The sequence below is a fragment of the Lipotes vexillifer genome, unplaced genomic scaffold (genome assembly GCF_000442215.2).
Source record: "Lipotes vexillifer unplaced genomic scaffold, Lipotes_vexillifer_v1.1 scaffold1584, whole genome shotgun sequence".
Taxonomy (NCBI): Eukaryota; Metazoa; Chordata; class Mammalia; order Artiodactyla; family Lipotidae; genus Lipotes; species Lipotes vexillifer.
The window spans coordinates 432,419-440,735 of record NW_006782397.1 but is presented as its reverse complement, the minus strand read 5'-3'; the positions used below and the strand labels follow the sequence as shown (position 1 = coordinate 440,735).

The window sequence follows — 8,317 nt, the reverse complement described above, 5'->3', positions numbered from 1 at the left end:
CCTGCTGAGATGCCCTTCTGGAAAGCTTGGAGAAGAGAAATGTGGAAAAATCAGGGACAGGGAGAGACTTGACTGAGGTGATGGAGTTGGGAGTTGGTAAAAAAGTGAAAAATGGTTGTCAGAAGAGGCAAGTGCCAAAGCACCAAGAGGAGCCAAAACATGCACAGTTTTTGCCGCGTATCCCAAGCCCTTGAACTTTGCTCCTGGCTATACAGATTTTCGAGGAAAAACATTCTAGAAACTTTTAGACATGCTTATTGCCCAAAAAAAAAAATTTTTTTTAAAGATGTAAATACAATTTTTTTCAATAAATATGCACCAGGAGTTTGAAAGAACATTCAAGAGTTCAAATCATTTCCCCAGACTGTGGAAAATGTTCTGTGAAATTGGCTGATGCCCTAAGCATGGAAAAATAGTTATGAGGTAAAATTTGGTTAACAAGTTCTGGAAACATAGTTTTTACCTTGACAAAGAGCAATCCATGTTTGTATGTTATAGGGAGAATAGCCTTCAGATATCATGCCCAAATCCTCAGTAAAGAAAACAACACTGTCTAAGGATCTAGAGATCACATGCAAAATTGTCTAGCAAAGTACAGAGCAATCAAAACACCATAGAGATTCCACTAATATTACTGCATTATAGACTGATGTGGTCTCTACTTATCTGTGAAAAAAATCAGATTCCCATTTCCCTAATGACATAGGTGACCCTTGTTGAAACAGCAGCCAGATGTCCAATAAGATTTCCTTAATTTCATAATGCAACAAACTTAGCAGGTGGTCCTAAGTCTCTAAATCAAACTGTTAGGGCTTCTTGCGGGTGAAGGGTGAGGATTCCTAGCTTAGGAAAACAGGGTCAGTATGGAAAAAAAGTCTGAAAAAATCTAGAGAAAGCAAAAGAATAGAGAAAACATATTGGTAAAATTTGACAAATGCATTTCTCAGTATTATGTCAAACATGTTTACTGAGCAGCACAATTAATAAAAAATATTCTGTACTAGAGCCCCTAATTATTATTCCACGCAGGACAGAACACCTCTTCATTATGCCTTTTTGAATTGATTGTGTACATCAAATAGTCGAGATATAAATAAAATATGCCTGCATGCATAATGCCCTCACATTAAAGCTACAGGCAATTAACCTATGATTTCTCATTAATTAAATTAAACAACCTTCTAAAAAATGTCTAAAATCAAAACAGATTTCTTTTAGTGTAGATTTTCTCCACAATGATGCAGAGAAGCTGTTTACCAAATTTATCACACCAATAAAAAAAATGCTGTTTCTGATTTTATCCCAGGCTTGTCTCTAGTTTTCTCCTGAGGTTCCAGTCTCATTTAGCTAAATCTGATTACAATGTCAGGGTTTAATATTTTTTCCTCTGTCTTTAAAAATACCTGTTCTCATCAAGATTTTTTTCCGATTAAATTGTCCAAACCCCTTCTCCCTGAGCTGGATCCATATCATATAGTGGAAAACTCAAATTATTTGGTGAATTTGCTGAATTTAGATAGCTGAAGCACATAAATGAGATACAAGAGGGCATAATGGCGCCCAAGTACAGGGCAGCCCTCAGCAAGGCTGGAAAATTCTCATTACGTCCTCGTGTTCAAGCTCTTTCCAATTCTCCCTCTCCTTCCTGACTCCCAAGTTACACCGAGTTGTTAGGTATTTCAAATTTCAGTAGTCTCCCCTCTACAGAGTATTTTCATTTTAAAACAGGTACAAAAGGATATGTTCCACCAAGGAATATATCCTTAATAACAGAAACCTTTTGTTTTGCTTTTCTATAAAGTCCTTTGCAGATCCCCTAAAATCCCACTATATTAAGAGACCACGTAGTCAGAGACTGCCTCCACCTAAAGCCTGCCCTTCTTAGCACACAACTGGGCGCTAAAAATTTTCTTAAACATCATGCATTGATTTCTTAAACATCAATCCCTTCTCCAATGGGCAAAGTATATATATATATATATATATATATATATATATATATATATATATTACATATATATATTATATATATAAGATATATATATTTCATATATATATATAGATTATATATGTATTACATATATATATTACGTATATAAGATATATATATTACATAAATAATATATATATATTACACTTTTTCTCATATCCTGAGGATCTGCCTGAAACAGTGCTTTCACATGGTAAGTCCTCAATAAATGATGCTGTACTGAACTGAGTTTAAGCCTGGGTTCACTCCTTGCCCCCAGTGAATCATCCCCATCTCTACTACCACAGGCTGTTGTTAGTGACAGCCTTTGTCTTCTAGTTCCCTGGATTAGAACTGTGAAGATATCCTTCACTCTTTGGTCACCTTTTCTTAATCCTTTTATTGATTTCCTCATGAGGTGCTATCACCTCTTCCTCAAAATGACAGGAAGAAATGATGCCTTCCTTTTTCTTGATTCCAACGACCACAGCCTAATACAGACACATTACTTTGCCCTTAGAAACGTAAGCTTTCCCAGACAGCCCTCTAATCCCACTCACTGCCTCTAAATTATCCCTCTATGATATACGTTACCTGTACTCTTTAACAACAAATCTTCCTTCAGCCTTGTTTTGCCCTTGACCTCCTCCTCACACACGTACATCAGCTGTAAAGCACACAGTGTCCATTGTCTGTTCAACAAATATCAACACCTTCGCTCCTAGTAGAGCCCTGGGTTTTGTGTTCTAAAGGCAGGAGAGAGTCTATACTCTTACAAAAGAACCACCCTTCCTCTGCTCTATGATTGGTCTAAACCAGCCAGTTTCTGGCCAATGGACTTTAAGGGAATGTTTCTGGGGAAGCTAATAAAATCCTCAGTAACATGGCAAAGCTTCATAAGGACAAAATACTATACCTCAGTCTTTTCCTTACTGCTTGGAATATGAGTGTAAGGTTGTGACGCCTAGACCTATACCAATAGGTAAGAACAGTAGATCAAAAGAACAGAAAACCTTGGGTCCTTGATGGCATCATTGAGCTGGGAGCCAACTCTTCAAGAATAAGAAATTTAAATTTAGTACATTTAATTTAGTTGAAAAAGATCAAAAGAAATTATTTTACTATACAAGGTGAATCTGCAAAAGGACTCTGTAAAGCATTGTTCTTCAATGCCCAGATCTGGGAGCCCACTGGCACAGAAGACCCTGAGTACTCTGAATACTATGTAGTTTCATGATAGATTCTTTAGGAGACTGATAACATACTGCACAGGATTTAATGTCAGGGTACACACAATCTCTGATCCAACAAAGGCATCTGAGAAATTCACTAAGCACGTATTTAAACAATTGAATCTGTCATGTGCATTCTGAGAAGTCCCTGAAGAAGTGTCAGCCTGACAGGATACAATGGCATTGGAGAAGCTATTATAGTCAATTCTATGAATCAGGTACCCTGATTCCCCAAGGCAGTTTTTACAAGAGCGGGTCAATGGCTTACATTTAAGGCTTTGTTTTAAAAATGATACCAGGGATTTGAGAAAAGGTTTCCTTTTAGTTACAATACCTTTTAATACTACATTAAAATAAGACAGGTGCTATTGATACAAAGGTACATTTTGATAAAAGAGGATTTTATGATAAATAAATCTTAAAATGAAGTACTCATCCACTTTTTACTGCAGACCATCATAAACAGAACACAGTATGCTGCACATAAAGAAATGAAAAAGCCTACTGAAAAGGTCTAAAGTATGAAAGTAATGTGACTGAGTTTTACAAATCTGTACATATGATTTTAGTCACTTCAACGTAGTCATCCTGTATATGGTGTGAGAATGCAGCCCAGTGTGATTCTCTTCCATGTAGCTGTCCAGTTTTCCCAACACCATTTGTTTAAGAGACTATCCTATCCCCATGGATTACTCTTGGCTTCCTTGTCAAATACAGGTTGACTATATGTGTAAAGGGCTAATATTCCCAAGATCTTGATTGTATTCCATTGGTCTACGTGTCTGTTTTTATGCCAGTACTGAACTGTTTTGACTACTATAGCTGCTTTGTGTCAGCCTATCAACAGCGACTTTATCTGCTAGGAATGCCTGAGGGCACTTGGGCCCATGCTATTTGTGGTGAGCCCCACAATGTAGCAGCTGGACCACTCTGTGGTTCTTATTATAAGAACCACAAGAGGAAGACACACTGCAGCAACAACCATCAGGGAACTTGGAAAAAGCAAAGGTTATTATTCACCAATCCTGGAGGGTACCTGGCACACCTGGGGCCATACCGCAAACTCATGGATTTGGAGGGAAGGAGAGAAAGCACAGACCTGGGGTTCTGCCTTTATTCGTGCGTTCGCTATTTATTGGTGAATTTAAAACATAAGAGTAAGAAGTAAAGTACAGGAAGGGAGAAGCAAGTAATCAGTTATCTAGGTCACCCACGGCTTTCTAAAAGGGAAACTTCATGGATGAGGTAAGCCTGGCCATTTATTTACTTTGTTGTGTGGCTGGCCATGTGTTTATTCGAGATGAACGCCTTTGAAATGGATGCCTTGGCAACCAAAAGCTTAATGTCAGTCTCTTCAATTACAATTTAAAAAATTGCCAGATATTTCACTAAAATAGCTTAGTAATACAATTTAAAACCAGGAAGTGTGATGCTTCCAGCTTCTTTTTCAGGATTGCTTTGGTTATCTGATGTCCTTTTTGGTTCCATATAAGCTTTAGGATTGTTTGTCCTATTTCTGTGGAAAAATGCCATTGGAATTTTGATAAAGGATTGAACATATAGGTGGCTCTGTGTAGTATGGCCATTTCAATAATATTAATTCTATTAATCTATTAACACTGGATATCTTTCCATTTGTTTGTGCCTTCTTCAATTTCATCAAAGTATTGTAGTTTTCAGACCTGTTAGTATTTGCTTAATATATTCAGGTGCTCCAATGTTGAGTGTATATATATTTACAATTGTTATGTCTTCCTGATAAATTGACCCCTTCATTATTATATAATGATGTTCTTTGTCTCCTGTTACCATTTATAACAGGCCTAAAGTCTGTTTTGCCTGTTATAAGTACAGTTACCCCTGCTCTCTTTTGGTTTCTACTTACATGTATTATCTTCTTCCATCCCTTCACCTTGAGCTTATGTGTGTCCTTAAAGCTGAAGTGAGTCTTCTGGAGTCAGTATATATAGTTGGATCCTTTTATAGTCATCTAGCCTCTCTACGTCTTTTGATTGGAGAATTAAATCCATTTACATTAAGAGTAATTATTAAGGGAATTCCCTGGTGGTCCAGTGGTTAGGACTCTGCGCTTTCACTGCTGAAGACCCAGGTTCTATCCCTGGTCAGGGAACTAAGATCCTGCAAGTCATGCAGCGTGGCGAAAAAAAACCCCCAAAAACCAGAGTAATTATTAATATGTAAGGACTTACTAATGCCATCTTATTAATTGTTTTCTGGCTGTTTTGTAGTTTCCTTGCTCCTTTCTTTTTACCTTGCTGACTTCTTTTGTGAATTGATTTTCCATGGTGATGTGCTTTGATTCCCTTCTCTTTTATCTTTTGTGAATCTACTGTAGGTTTCTGCCTTGTGGTTATAATGAGGCATATATAAAACACTTTACAGATATAATAGTCTATTTTACATTGATAACAACTTAACTACAATCACATACAAAAACTCTACCCTTTTGCACCCTCCCATAATTTTATGCTTTTGATGTCATAATTTACCTCTTTTTATATTGCATATTCATTAACAAGTTATTGTAGCTATAGTTATTTTTAATACTCTTGTCTTTTCATCTTCATAATAAAGTTAAATGGTTAACACTCCACCATATTACAATATTAGGGTATTCTGAACTTGCCTATGTATCTACCTTTATCACAGTGTTGTATAGGTTCATGTTTTCATGTTACTAATTAGTGTCCCTTCATTTCAGCTTGAAGGACTCCTTTCAACATTTCTTATAAGGCAGGTCTAATGGAGATGAATTCCCTCAGCTTTTGTCTGTGTAAGTCTTTTATCTCTCCTTTGTTTCTAAAGGATAGCTCTGCCGGGTAAAGTAGTCTTGGCTGACTTTTTTTTCTTACAGCACTTTGAGTATATCATTCCACTCACTCCTGTCCTATAAGGTTTCTGCTGAGAAATCCACTGATAGCCTTAGAAGAGTTCTAAGCTTTTTTTCTCTTGCTGCTTTTAAGATTCTCTCTGTGTTTGATTTTTTTGTCAGTTTTATTATAATGTGTCTTGAAGATCTCTTTAAGTTGACTTTGGTGACTTAAGAGCTTTGTTAACTTGGATATCCAAATCTCTTCTCAGATGTGGGGAATTCTAAGCCATAGTTCTTTAAATAAGCTCTCTGCCTCCCTTCTCCCTCTCCTCTCCTTCGGAACGCCAATAATTTGTGAATTGGTCTTTTTTTTTTTTTTTTTTTTTTTAATTTATTTATTTATTTATGGCTGTGTTGGGTCTTCATTTCTGTGCATGGGCTTTCTCTAGTTGTGGCAAGTGGGGGTCACTCTTCATCGCGGTGCGCAGGCCTCTCACTATCGCGGCCTCTGTTGTTGCGGAGCACAGGCTCCAGACGCGCAGGCTCAGTAATTGTGGCTCACGGGCCCAGTTGCTCCATGGCATGTGGGATCTTCCCAGCCCAGGGCTCGAACCCGTGTCGTCTGCATTGGCAGGCAGATTCTCAACCACTGCGCCACCAGGGAAGCCCGTGAATTGGTCTTTTTGATGATGTACCACAGATTATATGACTTTCTTCTCTCTTTTTCACTTTTTTTCTTTGCACTCCTCTGACTGACCACAGGGTGGAGACGGGGGTGTGTGGGTGAGGCAGTGTACTAGGGGTGCCCATGGGCCAGTCAGGCGATCCACAGATGAGGCATTTCCAGGGGCTCATGAGTAGTCTTCTTCATGGAATCCATGATACAGTTAGTATCTGTGTCCCTTTAAAATCCTCTGAGAGTTCTATATGCTGCTTTCCCCACCTCTATTTGCCCCTCAGTCCTGTGGCTCATGATTCAGTACTCTGGATGGGGTGGAAGAGGAATGAACCTTTTGGCAGCATGCTGCGAGAGACTCGAGCTGAGGACAAACTTTCTTGGCCCTAAGCTGTGCCACCTTGGGAGAGGGGTGATACAGATAAAGTCAAACTGTTCCTCTTACCCACTCCAATGTGTCCTAACTTGTATTTGTTGTTGTTATTGTTCTAATGGAGTCCTGAAACTTCGTCTATGGAAACCTGGACTTTCACAAGGACTCTCTCATCTGTGAGTGACTAACTCAGTGTTCTCCAGGGGCTACTAGACCATGGCCAACAGAGGCTGCAGTTGGCTCACAGAGCACTGCAGTGTCCACAGCTGGGACCAAAGTCTGTCTGCCTATTACCTGATGTGCTGGTAGATAAGACTTCTCCCAGGTTCCTTGGCATATAGTGCTGGATCCACAGTGCCTGGCTCCCTCAAAGGCACGTCTGTCCATGGACGGATGACAAATTTTTGTTGTTGAGGGAGAAGAGACAAAAATGAGGGGCTTCTTAGGCTGCCATGATGCTTATGTTACTCCTGACCATTAGATTTTAGTTGACGTTCTGTATTTATCCTCCTTCAGGAAAAGAATGTACTGACCATGCAAATGTACGTGTTTCAGTTCAGTGTCAATTATATACCTTGTTACAAATATCAAATAACTCAAGTCAAATCTAAGTGGTGAGCACACAAAAAAAGCTGTGAACAAAGATGAAATAAGGGCAAGTAGCGCAGCATATAAGGAAAATTAGAATCAAACTTGGAATTAAATTCTAGCTGTGCCAGTTTATAAGCTGTGGGACCTACGTATGGTAAGTCACTTGATCTCTCAGAATCCAAATCTTCTCATTTACGAATGTGAATATTAATACAGTATGGTATTATCGGGACAATTAGCAATGATATATTTCTAATCCAAATATCAGTTGAGATCACCCTTTCCTTGTCATGCTGTGATCTCTGGAAACTCCAGTCCCCAAGATGCTTTGAGTCACACTGGGGCTTAAACTCTATGGTCCTCTCTCCTTCTAAACTCTTGTTTCTGCTAAATCTTTGATCTCTTTCACATTCTGCCTCCTGTATCCTCCTCTTTTTTCTAAATGTGCCACCTCAGAGCACAATCTTTTTCCTCTGATTTTTCTAAATCATGCAAGGCAGTTATGCCTAGTAGACAATAACAGAGTATTAACAGATTTAAAAATAAATATCAGAAATGTTGTGGGCTATTTCCTGTTACCAGCCAACTTTCCTACTAACATTGCTCCCTCTCCCAACGTTTTCCTCAAATCTCCTTCCCTACA

General features: G+C 38.6%; 1 non-coding gene across 1 annotated transcript; it reads left to right on the top strand.

The window, feature by feature from the left end:
* Positions 1-5,259: 5,259 nt before the first annotated feature.
* On the top strand, positions 5,260-5,332 carry TRNAE-UUC (transfer RNA glutamic acid (anticodon UUC)). The gene has a single exon. It is a non-coding gene; the product is annotated as a tRNA-Glu (tRNA).
* The last annotated feature ends 2,985 nt before the right edge of the window (positions 5,333-8,317 follow it).